Source organism: Lepidothrix coronata, unplaced genomic scaffold (assembly GCF_001604755.1).
Source record: "Lepidothrix coronata isolate B3197 unplaced genomic scaffold, Lepidothrix_coronata-1.0 Scaffold33, whole genome shotgun sequence".
In the NCBI taxonomy this organism is placed as follows: Eukaryota; Metazoa; Chordata; class Aves; order Passeriformes; family Pipridae; genus Lepidothrix; species Lepidothrix coronata.
In genome coordinates this window covers 912,381-940,347 of record NW_016690213.1, presented here as the reverse complement: position 1 = coordinate 940,347, position 27,967 = coordinate 912,381, and the positions used below count along the sequence as shown (strand labels likewise).

At 38.9% G+C, this 27,967-nt stretch overlaps 1 long non-coding RNA gene across 1 annotated transcript in view; it reads right to left on the bottom strand.

Annotated features, from left to right (window-relative positions):
- The window catches only part of LOC108495694, a 56,056-nt gene extending 35,545 nt beyond the window's left edge, over window positions 1-20,511 (bottom strand). Inside the window, exon 1 of the long non-coding RNA XR_001874209.1 lies at window positions 20,393-20,511. This is a non-coding gene — a long non-coding RNA (uncharacterized LOC108495694). The remainder of the gene's footprint in view (window positions 1-20,392) is intronic.
- Between the last annotated feature and the right edge of the window lie 7,456 nt (window positions 20,512-27,967).

Sequence of the window (27,967 nt, the reverse complement as noted above, 5' to 3'; positions counted from 1 at the left end):
CAATTACTGGCCTTACAGCGCAGATTCTGAAAGCCTTATCGAATTTCCTCCTGGAGATGGCAAGCTTACAAAGAGTCATGTGCTGTTTCTTGGGTGAGGACATCACCAAGTTACAACAAAATGCAGTAAACTCAAGTCATTTGCAATCAATCATGTGACTCTCGTTTCTGAGATGATACATCTTCATTTACAGCATATGAAGTATTTTACAGAAAGCCCAAATACTTAAAATTAAGGTGCCTTAAAAGGTTCCAGTCAAAGAACAGGTAACTGCTAAATCACATTTCTGCCTGGGAAAAACAAAGCAGAATCTCTGGTATCTGGATTGCTGGCATCTCAGTGCTGTGATTTAAAGGAACTGGGAAACAACTGCAGGCAAACAGCAGACAGTATGAGAAAGAAGCATCTGTTCCCAAGGACATAAACACTGCTGGAACAGAGCCCAAGAGGGGGAGATTGGTTCTTATTTTCAGCTCAACAGCACATCATAACAAGGCCTGGGGTGGGCGGGGGTGGCAGGGAATTGGAAATTGTGCAACTCTAACAATACATGATTATTCACATGCAAACATTAAAAAGGTTAAAATTTTAGTGCCTCTGAGTGAAGAAGAGCCCTTAAATACTGCAACTGACCTATACTTCCAGGGATCCTATACTTCTTCAGGTTTACAAGTATAAGGATTGTATCACCAAGCTATTTTTTGCAGCCATATAAAAGTAGCATTACAATCCGAACACAAGACATCCCATTAACCTCTGCAACCACTAAAATGAAAAGGCCCAGCAAAGGGCAAAATAACTCTCTATTAGAAGAGAGTTTCTGCATACTGCAGAAATGTTCTTACTCATGCAGTTAAAAAATTATTCTGGATAAATCACAAAGTTTTGGTCAGGGATATGGAAAGGTGACATGCACAGTGCACAAAGACATAATGCAATCACCTCACTATTGGCTCAGGCAAGGTGGAGAACACCTTCTAGTACCACAGATGTTACACCTCCTAGAAACATCATCCATGGCCTCTCCCCCAGCAAGCCCAAGAGTTATCCACCATGACTGTGAAAGGACAGACAGCCTATCTAGAGTATCAAAATTAAGACTGACTTAATTTTTAAGACATTTCCAAGACAGGTAGATTTAGGTAAAATACAGGACAGGTAGGTGTGGCTAATGCTGTTAAATTGTGGGTTCATCTCATTAAGGGCACCATAAAATGTCAGTGTGACACTTAATACACAAACTACAGTGGTTCAGAGTTTTTGCTCTTAAAAGTTAATTTGAGCTTTTGGAAACTGAAACGCCTCCTTTTTTATTACGCTGTTGGCTTGGGCAAGTATTTATCTCCCCTTGTGTTCAACAAGAGCAGGGAACAGCTATCATTGTTATATAAAGTCCCTCCACCCAAGCACACATATTTGGAGAAGCAAAATGATACTACCCTAATTCATATGACATATGCCATAATATCTTGCATGATAAAAATCAGTCCCTTGTCTCTTATGCCTGGACTGTGATAACAGCAAACACTGACAACATGAACTGACACAGCTGTAAGAGGCAGATTCACTGTATAGACCTGAAATTTATCACAAAAACCACCCTTCAGGTTTCACACTAACCTCAAAGTACTTTGCTATGTTCCTAAGTGAGGAACACGAACCTTGGAAAGATTTAAACTGTAAGGCGCTGCTTTAGCTCACGCACTCCTGCTCTCTGTACCCACCTGCCAAATTTTGGGTAAGATACTAGTATTCTGAAAAAAAGATGCAAGCTCTGCTGAAAAATTTCTCAAATGCAAACATTCCGTTCTGATGCAAAAATTGTGACTGCTAAGAGAGGAGGAAAATATATGAGCATTTTAAAGAGAAAATCAAATAGAACAAGTTATGTTTATATATCTTTAGTTGAACATAACATGTATTCATTTTAAAAAAATACTGAAATTTAATTATATCCAGTAGAAAACAATGCATCTTTCATAGTCCTCCAGTGCATTTACATTACAGATTTAAACATTTTAGCAACAACAGTTGATTACAACAGATACACTCCAGATTCTAAGAACAAAACAGTTGTCAACCCTCAGGCAAGATTGTAAACCAACAGATAGAGACTTCTTGGATGACAGCCCTATGTCTTGACAAAATGCAGTAATAACAACATTAATAAGCCTAAACCCCTAATTAATATTCAAACACATGAGTATGAAAAATTTTAACCAGTGCAACTATATTAGAAATTAGCCAGAGCTTACTTCAGCTGTAACTGAAAGGTAAGCATCCACAGGGCAAATGGTAAAAGCTGTGTTACACAACTGTTTTGGTTAGGGAATGTATTCCAGCTGAAACTGCAGAAATAATTCAGGTGGCTATATAAACATAATTTAAGGATATAGAGGTTAACAACCTTGAAAAGAATCTCTACTGAACCACAAATGGCTTCTTTCCAAGACACCTCTGTATCACAGCTTTCCACTGCACCTTCCTTGAAGAGTGATTCTCAAATACCAAATTTTTAATATCAATTCCTAAAACACAGAAAGTGTCGGTGAATGTTTCTTGTCCAAGTTTTTATTGAAGCTAATCAACCTTAACTCACAAAATGTGATAAAAATCAGAGCGCAGTAATAAAAACTGTGTGAGTCGTGTCACTTAATCATATGCACCATGAACCTATTTTAAGCATGAGGCTGATGCACTGTTATTTGTTCTTTATAACTCCTCGAAACACACCCATTAGGGAATCACTGTACTGTTAACTTATTATAACTTTTCCATGAATAGTCTGTATATTACTACCATTTTGTGAAATGTTGAAACAGGAAGGAACTATATAATGCTCTGACTTTTAAACCCCATATAATTAATAAGTCATCTTTAAGAAGTAGAAGATGCGTGAAAGACAAATGGGTTACATTCTAGAAGGACCAAGAAAGGCATAATTTCATTTTCCAACTTTCCAAGCCTCACAATTCCTTGCTCAAATTGCTGGAGACTGACAAACTCTAGGTGTCATCATGATCATGGTCATACAAGCTTATTATAATCAAGCCAGGGGCAGCTTGCATTTTTCAACAATGCTATTCATTTAACCTAAAAAGTCAGAAGTGGATTAATTCCAGCAATAAAGCACAATGTGACATATGAAACATGTCTGACATAACTGCCTTAAAAGTAAATCAGTCCACATAAAGGCATTTGTGCTAGCAGAAAGGACTGGAACAGCAGGATGCTGCTTCACAAGGACAAAGCCCTGCAATTTTTTGACTACACTTCAAGTAGCTAGATGGATTTCTTAGCACTTTCCCAATCCAAACAGTTTGTCTAATGGCAGTAGTTCTTTCCACAGTAGAGTGGCAAAATGAAACCCTGCATAGGGAGAAATGCGTAAGTTGTCTCCAAGTGTCTCCCTGCAAGATGTTACAAGACATCATATGTGGAATATCTTTCAGTCTGGGACACATGAAGCAGTGAATGTTGATCTTCAGACCCAGAAGCTTCCTGCGCAAGGAGGCCTTGAAAATAAAGATATAATAGCTGCATTTTTGTAAATGAAATAAATGTGTCTCCATACTTCCCTCAGGCTCTTGCTTGCTTGGCTGGAAAACAGAATTTAAATGAAGTAGCTCATCTGCTTCTCCACAAGATGACAAGAATTCTTTTTATTCTAAGAAAACATTTTACATTTGAAAAATCATGTTTTCTTACAACAGAAAGAAATCATACCAGAATCCTCATTTCACCAATCCTAATTCCATCCATTTCAACAACTATTACTTTGCTTGCCTTTTGTTATTGCTTACCCCTAAATCACAAGTCCCTACTTTTCTGTTTTACATGAGTCCTTCTGACTTTCTTTGCTTGACAACCTAGAAATGTTCCAGGAGGCTAAGACACATGAAATAAAATCAAATAAACTGAACAGAAACTAGATTTTTCATATATAAACGCAATCAGTTGAAAATATCAAAATTATACTGAGGGTATTCCTTGAAATTTTGGAATAAATGGTATGGCTTCATTAAAAATTAAGACACTGTAGTCAGAAATGTTAATGTCTTGAGTGTTAGACCGCATTTTGCTCAGTCAGTATCACTGATATCATTCTGTTGAATCAATAAATACAGCTGAATACATTTTCTGAATTTTGTCAGAGGCCTGGTACCAAGTTCATTGCAAAATGGAAATCTTTTGGAAAGCCTATGTAACGGTATCCTTCCTGATATATACTCAGGGCAGAAAAACAAAAAGTGTGATAAAAAAGCCACTGGATGTGGGCTTAAAGAAAGTCCTGAATCTATGCTTATATAAGGTGACAGATCCTCGCACAAAGGAGACTGCAATTTGTTTCTCATTTGATAGAGTGAATTTAATCTCACAACTGTAATATAAAACCTCAACAAGTATTCTAATAAAAGCCATGTATTCGATTCTATGCAGAATTCTTATTTACAAACTTTGATCCTGCCTTCTTCATACATTTCAGAGAACAACCCCTGTTCCCAGCTTTTTTCAGAAAATTCCAAACTCTCGAAGGCTCAAACCAGATATAAAACAGAGAGGGAAAATTAACTTGTCTGAGAGAACGACCATTAACCCACAGTTCTCAGATTAATACAGAAACTGGGTTCCTAGAATTATCCAGCCTGGCCACCAGCTTTCTAAATCTTATATAGGTGATGCAATACTCTTAAGTGTTGTTAAGGATTAAATTGTTAAGCACTGACATAGCAGAGCATTTAAGCAAATAAGCCTGATGAAGTAAGCAACTAAATATGAGACGTGACTTCCATGAAGAAAGTCATACTATGAGAAGCTTAGCAAAGGTTTCTACAGCTAACTTTCAAACATATAGGATTATAGGAGGAGGAGTAACCCAGATAAGGCAAAAATATATTTAAACAATTATTAAATTAGGTAAAGCAGGTTATAAAAACCTATTTATTACACTGACCTACGAAAACCTGAAAACATTCCTGTCAAGAGCAGTGGCAACCTCAAATGCTATCAACACAGCAAGGCTTGATTTAAAACACCCACATTTGTGCTGAAGTCAGAGTAACTGAGGATAATGAGACCTGATCAATTCACAGACAGAACATTTTTCCATAGACAACTCAGAGTTGAAAAGAGGAAATCTCTCACCAGTACTAAAGTATGATAAACCAGATGTTTGTAGTGTAGACACCAACATTCATCTGGAATCTAGATTGTTTAGTTTAGAACACATGGTATAAGAATGATTGGTAGTGAGAGGAAATACTGTGAACAAGTTTACATATATCTCATTCCAAAAGCAGACTTTCTGCTTCATGAAACAAACCTAACTTCAAGTTTAATGCCAAAATCCAATCAAAATAATTCACAACCCTGCCTCTGAATAATTACATTTTTGCTGGTCTTGCCACAGAATCATGTAATTTCATTAACTGTACTATTTCAACATCAGAAATACGTAGTCTGCATGTTTGTATACGTTAGTTAACACACATTTTCCAGACATCCACATCAGTAATAACAGTAATATCTTTTAAAGAGATTTGCAAGCATGGATGAGCCTTGCTTAACAAAAGATGAAACTAAATATATTCTGTGGGGGTTTGGGATTTTACTAAGAGCTTCTGGCACAGCATAACTCCATTCTATGCTGCCATTCCAGATCACAGATTTGAGAAAAACATAACATGTTCTCATTTAAGCCTGTGGTATACCATTCCTAACAAGGAATTTCTCTGTAAGCAAAATTCTCTTAGGTAGAGCATTATTTACTAATCAAGTGTTTGGTAACACCATAAGCAATTCCAATATCTCCTACACAGTCAACAGTGTACTTTCCAAGGACTGTAGAATGTATATTCTTCAGAGATTAGGAATTACCTACACAGTGAGTAATACAAAATCCCAATACTTGTTTTCTTTCCGAACAGCCTTACTGGAACACAAGACTGAAAACTAAATATTTATTGTAAATGACTGTTGTTTTTGTAATATGCTCTGCAATTCTAAAAAAAGGTTCCATTTGCATGTGAGGCAACATCCACTACAAGGAAATAAATTAATTATCTGTGTTGGATATTTTTTAATAACTTTCTTGGATTATTTTTCTTCACGATAGAACTTTCTTGATTAGAAATTCATACAGAAAATACTAAACTTGATAAATTAATCTAATTTACAACTGATCATATTAAATCCGTTGGAATAGCAGTAAGTTATAGATAAAACCAGTAGTTTTATGTGTATTCATACATATGCATTAAATAAATTACTTGTTACCAAACTGTATGATTGGTGCTCTCTAGAACACCAGCTTGGTAAAGAATGTATATGAACACAGTGGTTTGTATAGCAAGGTATATTAATACAAAGGTTCATTGAAACATAGCGATTGTAATCTGGAATTTGTATCCAACCTATCTTAAAAACAGACACTGTAGCTACCATACAGAACAGAGTATCTGATCCTATTCTAACAACTGCACTCCCACTGATATCCCCCTCATATGGAGAAGCACATCCATATGCTCATTAAAACAATGCTTGTTACATTTTATGCATTAAAAACCCCAAATAACTTGTTATGCAAAATACAGTGAGTATGACATTACCTAGTGAAAAACCTGGCAGATGAGATAAAGTTTTAGATTAGCATAGGCACAGATGATGCATTAGACTGGACGGTTAACCTGAACAGTTCTGTAGGTATTTTGAGATGTATTTGATTAAGTAACTATGCTTTACAATTATGAATAATGTATACGGCATTGCATTAAGAAAAAAATATTTTATTTCTGAACTGGTGTCATCAAATAGAACAGAACTGCCTGATTTCATGTGAAAAATTAACATTATCAGGTAAAAGAGATGGTCATTTCAACAGTTACTGAAAGTGGAAATGCAGAACTGTATCAAGCCCTTCCATGAACATTCCTGCTGACCTAGGAAGAAGAGTTATCTATGCAGGATTAATATTTAAATGTAATGTCTGCTCAGCATTCAGAGCAATGAAAGAACAGGCAATGCACATCCAGTACAGGGAACAAACAAGGATCCAGAAATCCTATTTTTTCCAGGGCATAGTTATATTCTGCTTATGCCAACAGAATCCCCCAGTGCATGCAGCCAAGAGGTAAACTCAGATTCATGAAGGTGGCCATGGATACAGATGTGCAGCTATGAAGGAAAGAGAGAAAGATCGTTTTTACATGGGAAACTAATGGAAATTCAGCACACTGGTGGCTCCCAGAAAACATACTCATAAAGCCAAACTACCACACGCATTAAACCATATTTTTGGTGGTTGTTCACATTGGGTCTTAAATTGGCTATTCGCTAAACACATTGTACCTCAGTCAAGTGATTTTTGAGCATGTAGTTTTATTTAACATTAAACGCTTTTTGAGCCATTGGTAAATACATTTAGATTAAATGATAGACTAGAAAAGTTCAGGTCACTTAGTATTCCAGCAAGTAATTTTTTGCTACTATAAATTGCAGCATTAGAATTCTTACCTTTTGAGAATAAGTGTATTTAAGAATCTTTATGAATTTAAGTTGAACACTAAAGATTAATTCAATATGGCCCATTTCAGTTTTACATTCTATACTGCTTGCTATGTCACTCCCCTACAACAGAAGATCTACTGATCTATACGTGGCTAAATCTGGGTATGTGTAAAAATAACGCTGTAATTAGAAGGTCCAGAATTACCCAGGATGTATGCATCATAAGGTCCTTTTTGAAGTTACTTTAAAACCTCTTGTGTACATCAGCGCTTAGAATTCGAAAAGTGTGAAGTGCAACCGACGCACTTTTTTTCATGTAAGATGTGTTCATACCAGCATATCATTTTTTTTTCCATGAGAAAAAAACTTTTGTTCTCCTTTAGTCTGAGTGACTTTTATCTTACACCAACAGAAACAATAAAATCAAAGAGAAAGAGAAGTTTTTCCAAGAGTTGTCCTCATAAAGGAAAAAATTATGTTAACTTACAGTAATTATAAATACAGTCATAACACTGGCTGCAATATAATCTAGACATGCCTATTCTAGCTTTGGAATAATTTTCTGGGATATTTGCAGAGATGTAGGTGGGGCAGCACAATGCTCAGAGATGGTCTAACAAAATGGTCTATTTTTGGCAGTTGGAAGCTCAATGGAATTGAAAGTTTTACAACAGCAGTACAATTTGAATCCTTACACAAGATTAGCAAATCAAATATATACCTATGCTTCTTTGTAGCCTTTGATTCAGAGTACATGCTTGGATGATCAGTGCCCTCCCTTCCCCAGGTTTTGCCTTTATGTTTACAGGAATTAATAGTTTCATTCTTCAAAAGGTCCATACAGGGATGAGACTCGAATGTCAGATCAACCATTACTATTTGATCCAAGAGACACTCTCCTGCAGATTCCTTTGAAATTTGATATCAGATTGAGTTTTGCTATAATCTTGGTTCAAGCTGCAAGTTAAATATTGATCTCAATTTAAGTCCTATCTATACATTAAAAAACCCAACAACCCAGCTTGATATGGCACCGGAAAATTAAAGGACAGGTAAAGGTCAATTTACACAACTCACACCACCACTTCCTAGTGTGGTTACTTGCTTACAATGCTTATATGCTATTAGCGTTTCACAATTGTTCACAATTACTCCCATGTCTCCAGAATAAAAAATCCACTAACAACTCAGACAGTAGCAAAATCCACTGTAATAAAAGAACCCAGGAAGCATGCACCCGAGTTCACCCTGCCACACAAAAGTGAGTGCATTTCTTGAACGGACACATTATCTCACGCACATTATTTATACTGTGGTACCTGTTTAGGCTAACGTGAGGACGAGTTACACAGCAGAAAAAAACCCCAACAACAGCAACGGGAGTCAAGTTCACAGTGGTTGTTTCTCAGCACCTACAGATTGTCCACATCAACTCAGATTCATTGCTGTTCTACGCCAGCAGTGGTGGAACCATGTAAGGGAGGTGGCTTGCGCCTTCCTCAGCGAGGGTCAGGGTCATGTACAACCATCAGCACAACTTAGGGCAGTTCTCCAAATTCCACAATTTGTGCTCCTGATGCAGTCCTTATAAATTATTACAAGAGAGCTGGATATCCATACACAAAAGTACCCTGACTCCTCCCTCCCCTCAAATGACTTCCATGCTCAGACTGTGTACAGGGGCCAGAAATGCAGAGGCAGGATGCTAGAGAGACTGCAAGGAGAAGAGACAGAGCAACAGTGTACAGAGAAGGAAGAAAAGACCTTTCTGCTCTCTTACCCCATGTGCAGATATCAGGGGATAAGGCAGACCAAAAAAAGGCTCCTAAATGTAGAATCAGTACAAGAATCACGTACTGATTCTAGTACTAGAATCAGTAAGACATGCTAGTAAGAAAGAAATAAAATCTATCTGTTACAGTTATTACCTATTCCTTTTTTTTCCTCAAGTAGGAAGCAAGATTTTATGAAAAAAAAATACCAATACCCAAGAAGATTAAAGAAATTCCATCAGAAAACGTTCCTTCTAAAAACTTAATCTTTGAGTAGAGACAATATTCTAAGATGTGCTTTGTTATCTAATTGCCTCTTAATAAAGAATTAGAGCAACCTTACCGCATAGAATGAAAGACACTCTCCAGTCTACTTCAATACATTTATTTTCCTAGGCTTGAAGACAACAACATTAATCAGAGAGACAATAAGCATTGCTACTACAGAAAAAGTAGCCCATCCTCCCTAAGAGATGCACATTTATACTTAAAAAGCTATTCAATGGTTCCTTTATACTTACTTTTATCTGTATAGAATTCTCAAAGACAGCAATAATTTCCATTGTGAAGAACATTATAGGGACAGGGATGTCTACTATGCACACATGTAGAAGGGAAAACTACTTCCTAACCTTTTCATATCTTGTTTTTGGAGTAGATACATCTCTTCCACTCTTGGCTGAGGCATCTACTGAGCATTAGCGATAGATTTTTCTTGGCACCAAGTGGAATGAGTACTTTTTGGTGCTTTTGATCAGAGTAGATACCACTCTGACCTGTTATCCATTCCATCATGTGAAACTACTGATGGATATACATGGTGAAATGGAAAAAAAGGCAGAAGGCACCTCATAGAGCAGGAAATTCTAAAAAAGAAGACTGATACTCTGATCGTGCTTATACTTCTTCTTTATATGACTTTCAAAAGGCACTTCATCGATCCTGAGAATCACAGTCTATTTAGAAGGTACGAACATTACCAAGTCTGCATCAACCCTCAAAGTGACAGTGCTTTGCAACGATACAAAAACATGTGACTCCCTACTATATTTTGCATACTATTCACAAATTTTAAGGCGATTTAGGTAATGTAATAGTAAGGTAATATAAAAACTTATGATAAGCTGACACTTTATCTCCTCAGTAAGACAATACTGTCCAGCAAATATTTGTTAGAAAGTTTTCGTCTTTGTCCAAAGTTTTATGACATCTATATACAAGAAGAGACAAACATTTTGCCCCTAAACTAAGAAATAACATTGTAGCGTGTGTACTTCCCCCAAACTTCACAGCTAAGAAAGGGACAGTACTAGTTACTGCTTTACTTTCCTGCAGTTCACTATTTCTAATAAGTTTTGAAAGTATTCTTTGAACAGGCAGTATTTCTTTGCTGCAGTGCTGTAGGGCACTTCTTGATAATCAGGAGGAAGTGGGAGAAACCAAATGAGTATTACTTTCAGCAAAAGCTGAGTCATAGCACAAATCGCTATGCAACACCCTGCCCTTTGTGCCCTTCTGCTTACAGGCTGCAGTAACCTTCAGCTGTCTACAAGTTGAAAGTCATGTTCAAAAACCAAACAATGAAGTCAGCAACTTTTGTAACATATCACATGAATCTGTGCCCATGACTTTGGGAAAGTTTCAAGTTTAGAAAATGTTGCTCCTACTTAGCCCAATTATGTGACAAGAACTTTCTGTTTACATGGCTTATTTGTAATACTGTGCAGGACTGGGGGTTTCAGCCCGAACATAAGACTGGGGTAGTACTGCAAACTGACTAACAGTGACAACAGCCACTGATGGTCCTCCGTTACGTGTGGGCACATACTTAGAACTGCAGAGAATTAATCAAACACACGCTTATTATGTCATACAGTGATCAACTAATCAAAGCTGCTTTCAGTAGCACTTGGATCACGACGCAAAAACAACCCAGCCCCAGGACAACTGACACCAAACCCTTGGGTATCTGCTAAATAAGGATGACTGAAGTTCCCAAACTGACATATTGTCTGCAAATAGTCAGACTTCTGAGCACTCACAAACAGAGTTAACTGCCAGTAAATCTGGCACCTGTTTCAGCTTCATGTTGTTTAGACTTTATATACCCAGACTTCGCAAACAACGCTAGAAACCACTGTCACTGTTGGAGACCTGTTAGTGTATCTGCTGATACTTATGGCCTATTCACCCAACAAGCTGATGTTATTTAAAATGCTCTTGCCTTTCTGCAAGGCATTAACATCACCAAGTAGAGGAAAAAAAATATGATCAAACCTAAACAAGACTGCTGCACAAACACACCTTTTGTGCTGATGAACTGTATACTGACAAAGATACACAAGCACAAAAACGCCAAATATATTTTTGTACTACATTGTACATATCTATAGTTGAGTGTACAGGGCCAAGTTGTTATTACATTTTTATGGCCAGCTCATATTCTTATCTAATTTATCTAAATAGAACAAGGTAAGCATATCATATAACATGTTTAGAAAAGGACACAGGAAAGAACCAGAACTTCCCAGTTTCATAAATGTTAAAGTTTGTACTCTGCAATATGAGCTTGTATATTGTCTCAGCCATAGTTCCAGTAGGAACTCAACTATTCACAACAGCACTGTGCCTCAAAGACCCAAACTGGGCACACTGTCATGACACATGGCTACCATGAGCTTATTCAGAACTTTGGTATCTCTCCATGTGCACAATGAGATGCAATAGACATGCACAGTGTATTTCAGAAAAGGACTCATTTGATCTCTGTAAAGTTCTGATTCCAGTGTGCACTCACCTGTACACAGTCAAATATTATGTACAACTCATACCCTGTATTATCATAACATCAGTTATGAGAAAATGAACTAATACTCAACACCCTAAAATGGAAGCTCTCAGAAAGGGGATACAAGCAGGAAGGACATACCATCCTATTTGAAAGTTATGCAATACTTCACTAACACAACTGCCAGAGTAACTTGGAAAACCTCAGGTCACCTCCAGTGTCAGATGTTATAAGGATTCTTGGTAAACCATTAAGCTTTTGAGAAAAGGTATCTGAAGATATCTGAAAAAGGACACTAGTGCCTTTCAGCATGTTCTCTGCATATTGCATCATACAATGAAAATTAAAGGAGACCTTGAGGAAAGGGTAGAAAGTATTTCTTCTCTCTGACTTCCCTCTTTTAATTTACTACTTTCCACCATAAATTTATAATTCAATTCTGGGAGAGATGCTCTTTTATGAACCTAAGAACTGAGCAAAACCAGGCAAAGACCATGAGGGTCATCTTCCCAACCATATTAACAGCCGTGACTGAATGAATCAAGAGTTAACATTACAACACATTAAAGTGACAGTAATTAGTTGTCCAAATTGTAGGTCTTATTGTTAATATGAGCACCATCATCATAAAAGATTTGTTACAAATGCTAGAGACCACAATAAACCATAAACTGTCAAGCTTTGTGAAACATCAAGTGGGGGGAAAAAAAAGGAAAACCAACTCCAACTAATATCCCTTGCTCCTGTTACTAGAAATACTATAAATCAACAGCTATGGAATTAAAACATTCCAATACCATAGTCTATGGGTGCAGCTAACTCACTCCTGTAGGGAAGGGATTATGTCGCACCTCTGCCTTGGCCCTGTGAAGAACATTCATGAGAGGAGAAGAGACTGTAAGATTGGGGGCATTCATTATCTCCACTGTCACACTTGGAGGGTTTACAGGAAGCAAATAAACAGGACATTGAAAGTTTTATAACATGAAGGTATCTCTGAATCAATGCAAGTAGGTGTGGAACACACAAAACTAACATGGTTTTCAGTCCTAGATTCTCTGTTAGACATCAGCTACTCGTTGACAGCCTCTTGTGTGCTCAGTGAAATCAAGATTTAACCTAGTCTTTTAACATGATTGCTGAAAATTATCTTAAAAGAATGCTTATTTGTTTTACAGCAACATGATTTATTTTCTTTTATACAGATGGTAATTCTATTTTTTATCTAGATTTTCATTGCTGCACTCAATATTGTACAAGATTGCTATTTGCAACTGGACAAGAACCTGCAAAGTGACACTTAGAATATATATTTCCTCCACACAAAATCAGGAATACTGATTAGAAAAATGTGTCACCTTGTTGTATGGTTCAAATATACTATAAAAATGTACCCAAGAAACATCTGGTTTGTATTCACACCAGTTTGGTTTAAATACATTTGTCAACAGATAATCCTCATATTCCAAGTCGAGTGAAAACAGGCCTTTTCAACAAACTCAGCCTCACGCTAACTCATTCTGAAATAAGTGATAATTTCTACTTTATTTGGTGCAGAATATCATCCACTAGTGCTAAAATGCTCAAAGAACTTCAAAATCTTACCTTTAATAATCAATTCTTACCTCATCCTGTTATCACTGATCTCAGTGACACAAGAACATATTCTAAGGGATCATTAAGTAAACAACCATATGCCTTTTGAGATTTGAAATTATATTTTTCAGAGAACAAGCATGAAAATTAATCATAATAACCTTTATTACAGATACACTCTTATTTTCAACAGCTCTCAAACTGTTTCTTTTCGGTGCAAAATAACTTAGCTTTTAAGCAGAACAGCAATCATGAAAAAACAAAACTCTGCAGCAGTTGTCAAGTAGCAAAAGAATAAACCCTGTCTTTCTTCATCTGCATTCTCAAGCCCTTACAAAGATTGCACTAAAGATGGCATAACTACCCAGAAGGCAGGCAGGATACTACACTGTAATCACAGTTATTAAAAGCAATCTGAATCAGAGAAGTTAAAGCAAAATCAGACTTATTTTTAAGTACTCTGTTTCATGTAGCACAGAAGTTAAAAAAAAATAATTATTTTTCCAGATTACAAAGGGCTTTTAGGACATATACTATCATGACAAATTATTGTAAGCCATGTTTCTAAAATGCTAATAAACCAACGATAGATTATATGAAAATTAAGTAAGTTTTTAGTAGAGTTTTGAATAACATTCAAGCAGTATGCAACTCAATCCCTAAAAACTGTTTTGCTGTATATAACACAGATCAAATTTAAAAGCTTAAAAAAACAAATTACAATTAGGCACGTGATAACACTGAAATGTCTTTTGAGAAGTAAGTTAGTGATGTTGCTGGGATGATCAAGAAATCAAGCTTTTGTAGGAAATCTCTCAGTTCCAGAAAGTATGCAAAATTACACAAAAGCTAATTAGAAAGCCTTAGAACACCCTGCTTACAGCAACATAAACATAAGAAGTTATCCAAAGTCAAATACAAATCCAAGACCAGAAATATACATTTTACATACCTGGTACTAGGAAGAAAAGCAGTAGACTACAAACAAAATCAGCACATTGAAGTGATCTTAAAAATAGCTAGTCAAATGTAACCAAACAAATTTTAAAATGATCTTCACTTTTAGCATTGTGTAGGTTGTGTTTTCTAGTAGCTAAACCTGTGGCTTTTGGTCACTCATGAATCTATATGAAGAAAGGAAAACAAGAAGGACCAATGTCTTCCACCCAAGAACCTACACACCCAGTCCTCCATCACTTCAGTTAGTGAGAACTGTCACTGAACTCAACAGGGACAGCATCATGTCCCAGTTGGAAAACAACTTTATCTGATTTGCATTACTTTTAAATGTGGGGCAGAAAGAAGATACCATCTCAGAATCACTCAATCAAAAAAAAAATTGAGATTTAAACATGCAGAAAAATCAACTAAATGAAAGATTAAATTCTAACGAAGCAACAATCCTTTCCTCCAGTGTAAGCTGTATGGTGTTCACTTCTGATAACGTTTAAATCTATTGCTTTGACACATGTTCGTGCATTGGTTTTGCTTCTGCTGTGCATTCAACTGAATGAGAAACAGATTTAGGATCTCTGCTAAGCTGTGTTCACTAGATAAATGTTCTGCAGTACACAGTGCCCTGTTGTTTATGGAAGTTTCAAAATGGTAGTCATGATCTATTGAGTCCATTTTCAACCTCTCACATTTTCTAAGGCATTATGAAGCAAAGACAAATTCCAAAGAATGTATGAACCTAAACAGTTATAAAAACAGGAGCCCTTGGGGAAAACAGTGAGGTTTTAACTTGTTTTAAACTTCTTTACACAACTGTTCCTGCTTTGCGAAATATATTTCCCATTGTGATTTACAGTAAACTACAGCTGTTTCTTTGGGAACTTAATAAAGTTATCCACATTTTTTTAATAACAGTTGAACACCAGAGTTCCAGACCACTAAATATCCAGTCCTAGATAAAGGCAAGTATCACTCTGGAGCAAACAAAAAAAAAGACCCAGTGGATACAGAGGAAGTGACAAGTTCTTAAAGAAACAAACAGAACTGAAAAAAAGTTTCAAAGAGCCTGAGCAGCACCAAGAAGATTTATCTGAAACATTTTGACTTTACAGTCTTGGAAACTTTGATTTGGGGGTGGGGAGTGAGGCGAGTGAGGACAGGAAAGAATGGAGAACGCAGCAATAGGGCTTAATCTATTTCTGAATCTTGTGAATCACATTTTATGTAAAATTTCAAGTTGCACTGTTGGTAAACAGCGGTGGCAACAACAAAAAGTTTGTAAATTCTGTCATTTATTCTGTCATGATAAATGCTACCAGGTAACAATCCTGCACTGACCTTGTGCATGGACTGGGTCAATTGACAAAATGTCAGCTGGAAATTAAGAGACTTATTAAGAAGTTTATTGTTAAATAAAAAGCTATGATAGCCTTACTATATGAATTAACTTTGATTAATGCACAGTAAACCATCAAAAAATTTGTTAGAGCTGAATGCTTTTAACTCTTACGGGGATTTGTGAATAGGAATAAAAAAGGCAACTTTGTGGATAAGTTATTCAAATTTTCAATCATGTAACAAATGCCACAAATGGAATAAATAGATTTGTGAGACTATTAGACTACAGCAGAGTCTATGAATAGCTATATTGTTTCAGCTCATACAGATGCTGCAGAAAGTAGTAAAAGGTCAAAAAAATGGGTGAAGCCTTTAATGCGCAATATCTATTTATCTGAGGTACTGGCATGATAAACAGTCTTAAGGTTATGCTCACCACATTGCTCTGATACACAAAACATACTATCTGTCTTTGTCAGAAAGCATTAAACAACTTACCTAAAACACCCTGTGGTAGACTGCACATATCCTAAGTTTCTTGCTCACATCTTAAATACACTTTTCTACATGAAAAAAGGCATCATCATGATCACTGATAATTCTGCTGTTATCATCCAAGGAATAAGATAAGGTGACTCCTTCATTTCTCAAAAAGCCATGAATTCTTTACTTTGGCATTGCTAGAAAAACATGAGACTCCATGAAGAAAACTACAGGATACTGACTTAGTGTCTACGCCTGATCAAGAACTGTACACGCTGAGGGATCTGTAAACTTTTTTAAAACATTAATGTTCTCATAAACCTTCATCATCCCAACTTTGCCCACTTCTACAAAACTTTCATCATGTCCCTTCTTGAATCCCATCTTCCCTCATTAGATTCACAACCACAGTGTAATAAATTGTAATAAATAGCTTTAAGGGTAACTGCCATTCTCCACCTTGCATAACATAACGATCTAATGAGAAAATGATATTTCAAATACATTTCAAATGCATCATGTTTTCTCCAGAACGAAAAAGCCAGACTGCAAGAACTGACTTGACATTCAGCCCTGGTTCATACCAAAAGGAAATCCTCATGATTGTGAAGGAAAGTAGCATGTTCAAGTCACAGAAGAAACTCCTCTTTACCTTTTTGGAGAGCTCCCACAAATCAGAAGTGTAACATTGCCAAATCTCCTCTATAGCCACAGGAAAGGTGCAATTATAATTTAGCAACAAAACTGCAACTCCTCCAGGCAGAACTAAATCACAAACATCATACTGAGAAACAGAAATCACCCCTCCTTTCTCTCTGCCCTCAGGCTTATAATTAAAGGAAACTCTTTATTTCTATTCCTTGAAAACAAAGAGCCCTGTTGAGTCAGGGAACACATACATCCAACTTCCACCAGAAACTCCTTCTAGTTTGCCCTGAAAATGGTTTCCAGAGATAGAAGGCAATAGAAAATATATGGTGCGCTTTTTTCATCAGATCAATAGATCTAACTTGTTAAATGTACATGGACCTTCATAAGTCTCATAAGAATTAAAACACCTTTATTATGTTAAAAAGCCAGATGTTTTCAGATAAAAGGGAACTTAAAGAACAGCTGTTAATTATTACCTGTGTGAAAGCAAAGAGCTGACAGGAAGAATAATGACAAAATTAGGTGTCAAATTCATGTTTCTGTCGAAACAACAGTTTTTAGGCATTCACCTGAGTTAAAAAAGTTAAGCTCTGGGCTTATGTTTTGGAGGTACTCTATTGGTTTAATTGGAGTGCTTTGTGAAAATATTCTCCAGCTGCTGACAGGCCCATTCCAATGCCTGGTAGCATTTTGGGTTCATCCCATCCACGAGGACATTCAGTATATTGAAAACAAGAGTATCACATTATGGGATGGGAATGAGTAGAAAATCCATAGCTCTGCTGTAGAGGGCATTTATTATGCAAGACTCATACATAGTCTGATACTGCTCAGTACTCATAAACTTCCAGGAAGATTGTTTCTGACAGGGCACCACCTGAAAGCCACGAAGGGCAAATGGAAAATTCCAGGAAAGCTTCACTTCAAGTCACAGGCCTCTTTTTCCAGGACGAGAGGATTATTTAACTATTTTGCAGGGAAGTTCTAGTATAGGATACATCACCTGCAAAGATGTGCACTCAGTACGGATTTTTTCTTCAAGTTACAGTAAGCTTTGCAATGATATTCTGGTAGCTCATACAAAAGCCTGTTTCCTTGTCAGCATACAGTCATCCAGGTGACTAAATGATGAGGTAAGCCTTGCAAATGCCCCCTTCAGAAGAGATGCAGTGTTATCTCCAGAACCAACAACGTATCCTGGGGCTGCTGTGTTACACTTCCAGCAATTATATTGGTCCAAACACCATTTTGTTTAACAGGTGTATTCATAGTAGCATGTAATGAGAAAGAGCTTAACAGAAAAGTAGCAGCTATTACATTTCCAAAAGCTAATGAAGTAATCCAGGTTTTTGATAGAGAACAGCTTTATCATCCTGATTTTAGGAACAGACAAAATTCGTTGATTCAGGCTTCTGGAATTTCATTTTTTTAAAAGCATTTGAAGGAAGAAAGGCTTGCGTTCCTTGTAAGCTTGCACACTTCTCTCTTCTATTCCTCCATGACTCAGTCTAATAGGAGACACAGCCACCCTTTACTAATCACACCCCCCTCCCTTGGAATGCTCTGGGACAGCGCTATTTAGCTCAAGTTTACACTGTAGCGCACCACCATCACCACACTGCACAACAAAGCCCTTTAAATGGGATATGCAACCTCTGCAAACATAGGCTGCTTTATCACAAAGGAAGACTGAAAAAGAAGGATTGCCAACACTTCACTGCCTTTTCTAGTGCATTGCCACACAAAAAGGGCTGAATCTCTACTTCCTTCAATTTTCCAGTCAAGACCTTGGCTAAGCCTGTCCAAAATCACTGGGAAATAATCTCAAATTAACTACTTGGTTAAACTGTGGAATGAAAATATTCGCACTTGAGATTTAATTCAGGTTAGTACAGATTAGTTCAGATTAGTTTAGTCTAGGTTTGGTCTAACAATTTTACCTTTCACATAAAATGAAAGCTTAAGAGCAAGCGCATGCTGATGCAGACACAGCCACATGGGGACAGAAGCTGGCACGCTCATTTTGCCGTCAAGAAATTTCAAGCTACTTCAGAGGTGTTTTATAAGAACCTTTATTTGGTGTTTACTGCATAACTCTTGGTGAATTTGTCTATGTTACCTGCTCACAGCGACTAGTGTAGCAGAAGCTACTTGCTGATGATGTAGCTTCATGTGAGCCATGTGAGCCTTGTTTCACATGGCTCACAACATTTTCCTTGTACTCAAACAAGCTGAGAAAATGGCAACTCAAGCTAAAGATCTATTCAAGCTGCCAGACTGGACAGACTACAGAAAGCAACAGACATACAGTCACCAACCTTTATGCACAATTTCACAAACACACAAAAAGCCACATGGAGAAGGGATCAAAAGGACCCAGCAGCTTTATATTGAAACACATAGAGTTACAGTAACAAGTGTGTAAGCCTCATCTACCAAATACTGTCTGCATATGTGGCCCAATACCCTTTCAGATTATCTGATTCTTGGAAAAAAGCCACAAGAGACAAGGCCAGTCCTTCACAGAGAGAGTACATGACCACAAAGGCTACAGAACATCCTCAGGCTGTTCTTGACAGAGACGGCCTTGGCAACTGGAATAGAAATGAAACAGCATCCTTTTAAGATTCTAGATATAAGCTACTGCTGTCATGCTGTAGTTAAGAGAAGGATCGTAATATCAATGGCATCCTTGACATGACACTTATGTAATAATTGTGGGGAATGTCACATTCCAGTGGGCGTAGAAACTATCCCCCCGGGTAACACATTGCTTTTCTCTACTGGGAGAGCACACAGCATGCAGCGAGAGCACCAGGCTTTGCTGTTTGCTCTTGCTCTCAGTGTGACACAGAGTTATCCTCTCACACAGCACCCCACAAACGGGGGCTAAGCATCGCCGCCGGCTCCACTGCTGACGCCAAATATAGGGGAATCCAGGTGTCGCACAAAGAACCCTCCTCTCTGTTTCGTGAGCCATAAATCCACCCGGAGCTGCTGCCCCTTCCATGACTCAGAGGCAGGGCTGTGGGCAGGAACCAGCGCCGCAGCCGCGGCTCCCCGCTCCGGAGGGCGGTCAGGGCTAGACCGGGACCCGGTTCCCCATTCCCGCGCTCCTTGAAGGGGGATGCGGGGACCGAGCCCCGCGCACGTGACGTGACGCGGCACCCGCATGACGTCACCTGCCCCCCGGGAGCGCCCGTAAATGGCCCCGCGGGGCCGCGCAGGCGCGCGCCCGCCGTGACGTCACGGCCGACGGGGCCGCGGCCCCGCCCGCCGGTCACAGCGCTCCCCGCGCCCTCACCTTCTATTTTTAATTCTTTCTTTGTCTCCGAGCGCCCGCCCCTTTCGCCGCGGGATGACGGGGCGGCGGGATGACGCCACCCGCTTCCCGGAACGGTGACGCGGCCGCTGGAATGCGCGCGGGGCTGCGCTGCCTTAAAGGGGCAGCGCGGGGCGGCCCCGCCCGGGGGGGCGGCACTGACGGACGGGCGCAGCTGGGGCGGCCGGGGGGGGCGCCGGGCCGAGACCTGCCCCGCACAGACCCCGCACAGACCCCGCACAGCCCCGCAGCGCCGTCCTGAATGAAGGGCTGGCGGGGACAATGACCCCTCGGTGAGAGCTCCCAGTTTCCCAGGGTGCAGGTCTGACCCCAAGTCTGGGATCTTCCCGCCCAGACTCTCCCGGGCGGTTCAGCCCCGGTCGGCCTCGGCTGATGCTGCCGCCCGGGTGGTGTGTTGAGCTCTTTTCTTCATCGCCGCTCACGGTTCTGTGGCTCCGGTTCCCCAGAGCTGTTCCCCGGGGCCTGGGAACTCGGGAGTGTCACGGACACGGGGGAAGGGAAATGCCAGGTCCTGCCCCAGGGCAGCAGCATCGCATGGACAGAGTCTGTCCGCCTCTCTAGGGCTGACCACAAACGCACATCGTTAATAAAATGATGCTAATTCACAAAGTAACAAGTCCTTGATGTATTTGCTATATATTTCTATGTGAAACACAGGAGCAGGAAGTACTACAGTAAAGATTTTCCACCGATACATCAGGCATGAAAATGTTTGACATAAAAAACTACAATTTTAACTCAGCCAAGAGCTGAGAGTTTCAAACTGCAGATGTTGGCCATAGCAGGTTATCTCTGGGTCGGGGATGTGCTCTGAAATAAAGCCCCTCACTCAGTATAAGGTCGAGATGATGCTGTGGCATCATATTTAGATCATGGCTCGTAGGGAAATCTGGAGTGTACTTAGTCACCTATGGCATGACCTTATATTTCCACTCAATTTAGTAACAACAGTTGGTTTCTTATGGGACATGTGAGATTTAATTTATTAACAGTTTCTAGGGTAAGTGGAGAGAAGTCAGAAAAGGCATGAGATGAGAAGACAACAGATGAAAGGGAAATGCTCAGAGAGATGGAGCTCCCAGGGAAATGTAAGTCTTGTCTTCTTCTCAAATAGAACATTAAGATAAAGGCAGTTACTTATCCACAGAGATTTTTATTACATTGCCCTGAGTGATTTTTTTTTCCTGACTTAAATTATCAGGTTATAATTTTCATTTCAGCTTTTGCCTTTTGCTTAGGTTCGAGCCTTTTTCTTAAATAGCACAGCGCAATCTGTCAGAATACTAAAACTCTTGTGTCCAGAGAATGGTGTTTCAGCCATCTCAAAAAAAAAAAAAAAGCCTCTGTTTACGTTGAGATGGTATATCCTATTCATCAGGCTGGCACGTGGGAATATTGATATATGTTTGAGCATGTAAAATCCTGGTAGGCAAATACCAGAGTAACTTGCCTCTATGTTTCTGAGAAAAAGTGCTGCATCTTAGCTCTGAGATGGTCAGTGTTTCACAGATGTATGTCCCTGTGTCTTTTAACTCTGGAATGAATTCTGCTCTTGCCGTGCCTTCGTCTGCTTTCAGTTAGGACAAGTTATGTTACAGGAACTTTCAGCTTGTTGAAGAGCTTCGGGCTTTTTGTATTATGATCCAAGAAAGGTAAAATTAATGAAACATCAGAGGGGCTTAACTCTGAAATGTCATCTAATTGAGATGTCAATTTAAATAAATGACTGCCCTTGTAACTAGATAATGAATGTGAAAAGCTGTTTATGTGCGAAACATATCTGTGAAGTTTTCCTGGAAAAGTAATTCTTTAAAAATTCAGTACTTTTCATTGTTGCTCTTATAAATAATTAGGCAGGCTATTCTCTTACCAATTTTATGTTTCAGTGAATCTGAACTTGATTGTCGCGCAGCTTCCTTATGAATCATTATTATCATAATTTCAAATCACTCATTAAATGAAAGTTGTTTTTTCCCCTAAATCCCCTAACCTACTTCTATCATGCCAACAGGAGCATTCAGAAACTGGCACTAAGGTGCAGCTCTGATACAAGTTTTCTGTTTCCCTGTGACTCATTTGACATTAACATAATTATGCTACAGGAGTCAAAGTGATTTTCCAACTATGAGTAATGCACAGTACTAGACCGAATGTTTACAAGACACGGAGGCATATCAGCTAGCTGAAGTAACCAGCTGCTGATAACAGCTGAAGTAAGTTGGGGAATTAAAAAGTCTTATAATACAATTACCCTTCTTTGGCACTCGGTGTCCTGTACGGCTGGGAGGTAGGTCATGTGCTTTGCGAGGAAGGATCCAGAAGCAGGACTGTGCAGTAATGAGGAGAAAAGACTGAGCCCGTGGGTTGCTCACACGACAAGTCTTCATAGTTTTCTTCCCACTTGCATATTTATGGCAAAGTCATGCTCAAATAGGAGCAGTGATCTTTTCAAGAAGCGGCTGTATTTACCAGAGTTCATTTCAAAACACAAGTGACACACATCCTCTCAGCCAGGAAAACAAGATCAAAATGAAACAACAACAAAAAAAAAGTGAGGTCATCTCACAAATGCTTTGAATCACGTATGTATGGGAATAACACAAAAGAAGAAAACCATTAAGGAGAAGGCAAAATTGAGCGCTATTACCACAATGAGATATCTTTTCTCTGTAGTTGAAATATCTATGCAGGCTAATGATAAAAGTACAGAGAAGCATTATAACGAATATGTTCTGAATAAATTGCAAAAAAAGTAACCACAATATGTATAAGCCATAGTAAAAGAAAAAAATATAAAACAAAATCTTAGTGGTCATGACTTATTTCAAGTGTTCCCTGAATTTTTTTTAAATTACTAGCTTCTCAGAATTTTTAAAAATAGTTTGAGAAACAAGTTATTTTTTTTTCTGACTTTGTTTGTTTGTGTACAAGTAGCTTTTTGAATGAAACTGGGGCACTTTGTATTTATAAGTTTGTCAACTTTGGCTGGATATCCTTCCAATGAGGCCTTATTCAGTAATGTGCTGAGCACCCAAAACATCACTGGTTTCATACCTCCTACAAGGCTGCTTAGTTTCTCGTAGGATTAGCTGTGAAGGTAGAAATCTAATTTTGAAATATCAACTCAAACCTACTACAATTTGCTAGAGTACTAAAATGGAAAATAACCGGTTAACAACTTCCCTATAAAATACCACAGTTATACAAGTGGGAAGGGGAGTCAAATGCAGAAAACAGTGCTGATAGCAGAACTGTTAGCAGAAACCATGTATTCCAGGACACATATTCAAAGAATTCAGAAGAAAATTGCATATCACGGTGTTCTTTATTTCACAAGAAAATCTGCTGAGGCCAAACTTGGCACACTCAGATTATCGTCACTGACTCTCAGAGCTGGATGAGGACCAGAACTGGTAAAAAAGTTGTTTATGGCTGAGGAAGGCTGGAGGAGGAAAGGTTTGCCACAGTACCTTGCATTGTCAGCGCTTCCCATTTGCCAGGAGAGTCAGGGTTTGGAGATTCTGCAATGGTTTTCCTGCTGCATGACAGTGGGCAAGCTCTAGATCTATTTCCTTCAGTTTGTCCACTTCTTACTTGCTAAGAGGTGAAATGTACCTTTTTGATGGAGATGGCTTTGCATGCCAACTGCTGCTAAAATGACCAGCATAAATGTATTTAACATATGTTGATAAAATCAGCCAGCAGAACCCAAATCACACATAAACAGAACAATCTGAGTCCCATCAACAGAAAGAAATTCCCATAGCAATATTTAGCAGTCTTAAATTTAATCTGATTTGCTATAAGCTCATCCAGGACTGTAGTTTTATAACTACAAATACCCACCTCCGTAGCATGTTGTGCCACTGGATTTACATCTATTTTCACTGCTTTTAATTACCAATATCCCTAAACTACCAAAGCTCAACCCTCAGCTCACGTTGCTGAAATGTACTCCAGTATTACCAGAGCAGGTTCCTGTACTTCAGGTATTATTCCTTAGAGTAACACATAACAGGAGATGTTTGTAAAACAGTTCTGCTCAGCTCCATACCTACCTGGAGTCCCCTAATAACACAGTCTTAAAAGCAGTACCTCTGTAATACTCTGGATTTCTATCTCCGGCTTTCCCAGTTGGCTCCAGAGGAATTTTCTTCTTATAATGGTCTTCAGGGCAGCTGCACCTGTGCCCTACCTTTTTTCTTCTTGGAAATACTACCATTTATTTGTAACATTTATTTAGCATTCTGCAATGACATACAACCTGTGCAAATTCCAAGTATTTAACCTTTGTTCCTTGTCAAAGCCTTGCAAATTAACTTAAAACAGCAGAGTGAAATAGGCACCAAGGGGCATTTTCTGGAAGTAACTGATAAAATCTTGCAAGTACTGCTTACCCTTACAGGTTGGCTGGGTTTTGTTGTTGTTAGCTTGTTGTTAAAGCTGAGCTCCCAAACCAAAATCTTCACAGAAAATTATTTAGCATAGAAAATCATTATGGTCTTAGAAAGCATGTAAAAGTAAACAGATTATCAAGATTTAGCTTATTTTCTGAATTAGAGAAAAATTAGCTGATATTCATTTGTTTGAGTTTTCAGGGTGTATATATATATACCTTGTAACGAGGCCCAATGTTCCTGGAATAAAAATAGCTATCATGGTGATAACTGATAATATGTTACTCTGAAGTAGCAGCAGAAAACAGAATTGTAAATACATACCCATGCCAACAGCAATGAAAAGAATTTCATCCCATTGCTTACCTGGATGAGGCCCCAGTGGCCTTGTCCTCCCATGGTCTGGGTGGAGCAGCATGGGCTGCTGCTGTATCCCGCTGCAGAACAGACAGGAGACCACAGGGAACCTCCTCTATAGCTGCCAAGGGATTTGGGAGCATGGATGTTAGTGTCAAACCACTACCACAGTTATGGTGAGCAGACCCGCCAGGAACACGAGCTCTGTTAGGAAATACCCAGGGAAACCCACGGATGCTGTTTGGAATGGCATTGTTTCCCCAGCACGTGCTTGTGAAGAGGTCTGAGTTAGGGTGAAGGCAGAACACGCAGCTTCAGCACGGGGTGACCTGGCCTTTCCCGTCTGTGGGCTGGCAAGAGCAGAGCTGGTCAGGGAGGGCTCCTGGATTTTCCCCGTGGTGCAGTGCAGGGAGGTTAAATTCCTCCATGGAGAGATTTCTTCCGCAGAAATTCCCTGAAGTCAACAAATTCTAAAGCAGAGACTTTATTCTGCTAAGCGAAGGGAAGCTCCTGCAGCAGGGGACAGGCTGCCAGAAATCAGAGTTTTCCAAATTTTTCCTCCCTCAGTAGCCCTCTCTCTAAGGGTTTCTTCTATGAGGTTGTGTGTCAGGTCCCCTACATGACTCAGTACTTTTTAGAAATATTATATGTTGTAATAGATATACTTAGAAATATTAAATATATCAGTATATGTCTCAGTTAAAATATATGTTAGATACAAATTTATTTTTATAATTTCTTTCATAGAATGACTTCTCTTAGAAAAATGAATCTAACATGGCATTAACTTTAATGCTGCAAAACTAGACATTAGTTTTTGTGCTATATTAAAGCCCAGTCCTTCTAACACTTATGCATGTGCTTAGATTTAAGTGTATGAGTAGTACTGGACTCATTTGGATTACGTGCACAATTAAAATTAAGCACGTGTGAAAGTGTGAAATGCTTTCAGGTCAGGATTTCCAAATTCTTTAATTTGTTTAGAGTAAAGAAAAAAACCAAACAAACTAGTAACCACTCATTCACATAATAAAATTTCGGTGGTGTTTATGATAAGGGACCTCCTGTCATTTGATAGGCAAAGCAGCTTATAAAATAAATTTATACCCATCTTAACAAAATGAAACACTCCAATGCTGTGATTACCTGCCTGAGTGACTGCATTTTCTATCAGGAAAGAGAAATTCTTACTCTAAAACTTCAAGTACGAGCTGGGATGAATATGGTTATTTTAGAGTAAGGTGGCATGTTTCAAAGAAGAGACGAACTTTTTTTTAACGTGTACATTTCTTTCTTTCTGTCAACACAAGTTTGATGTTTTCAGAAAAATTCAAAACTAAACAGTATTTTACTTTGGGATGGAAATATGCTTTTTGTTTACAAGGTGTAGTGAGCTTTGCTAGATCAGTTATAAAAATGTTCACACGATAGTTCTGTCACATTACAAGTACAAATCAGATGGCTATGGAGACGGTGAGACTTTTGCCTGTCTAAACATTTCCCCACTGCTTTCTAAAAGAGAGTTGTCCCTGGTCCTGGTGCACTTGGATCATCACAAGAGAAAATAAAGTGGTTGCTCACACCTTGTTAATAATTACTGGGTTTAACTGTATAATGAAACTTACCAAAAAGGCTCAGGAGCTAATGGAGTTCCCATAAAACCTCAGCCACCCAAAATTCAGTCACAGCACTGCCTGTGATACCAGGGACTTCTACATCCCCTGTCTTACATGACTTGATCCTCAGCCCCGTTAAGTGGTCCCAAATCAGCCACCAAGGTACGCAGGGAGCAGCTTGGCCTTCCCAGCGGGAGATGGGGGACCTCTTGCCCCTCACTTTGTAAGGAGGCACCTCTGTCCTCTAGAGGGACAAAAGGTGCCTTCTTGCCCGTGCTTTGGCCTCTTCTTTTTAGTTTAGAAAGGCATCACTCCTTTCTTGCAAATGCTGGTGGAAGGATAAGATAGTGCTGCTTCCTTTAAGCATTCATCAGGGATATGTAAAAGACAGGTACAGTTCCACCGACTGTCTAAGGAAGTTTAATCTCATATTTCTGTTGACCTGGGGGACTGCATGAGCTATCAGGCTATGAATGGGGAGGCAAGCATCCTCCATGCTGCTTGCTGTGGCCATGTAGAAAGTAGAGAGAGCTTGGGAGGAGGCTGTTGAAGATTTTACACAAGCATTTTTTAAGAGCAGAAATGGAGCCCAGTTCTCAATTCTTTAAGACAGGTGCCCGAAAAGACACCTAGTCTTTGAGAGGAAGGCACGACTACCCTGCAGACACACACTCCCACTGCATAGGATAGGCACAGTCAGAAAATACATACCTTGGAGGACCTAGGGAAAGATTTAGTATCAGGAACCCACTGGACATAGTCCTGAGGAAACCCTTAGCTGGGTAGCAGATGTATTTGAGCACCCATGCAGAAATGAAACATTAAGGTGCATACGAACAGGAAGGTTGCTCACTACAGCACATACAGGATCTGGATACCAGGGTGTTTTATAGCCCTGGGAAAGGGTTTTGTCTAAAGGAGCTTGGGATGTGCTTGCTTTAGCTTGCTGCAGCTTGTCCGCTCTGAAGCTCCCATTCTAATCCATCACAGGAGAATTTGAAAAGGAGGAGGATCCAAGTGTCCTGTGGCTAATGGTTGAGGTTTTGCATACCATCTTTCTCCTGAACCACTCTCAAGAGAAGCTCACAGAAGGGATATTTCCAGTGTAAAACAAACAAACTATAAATATTCCAGTATAGGGAAGGGATGAGTACTGGATGAACTTT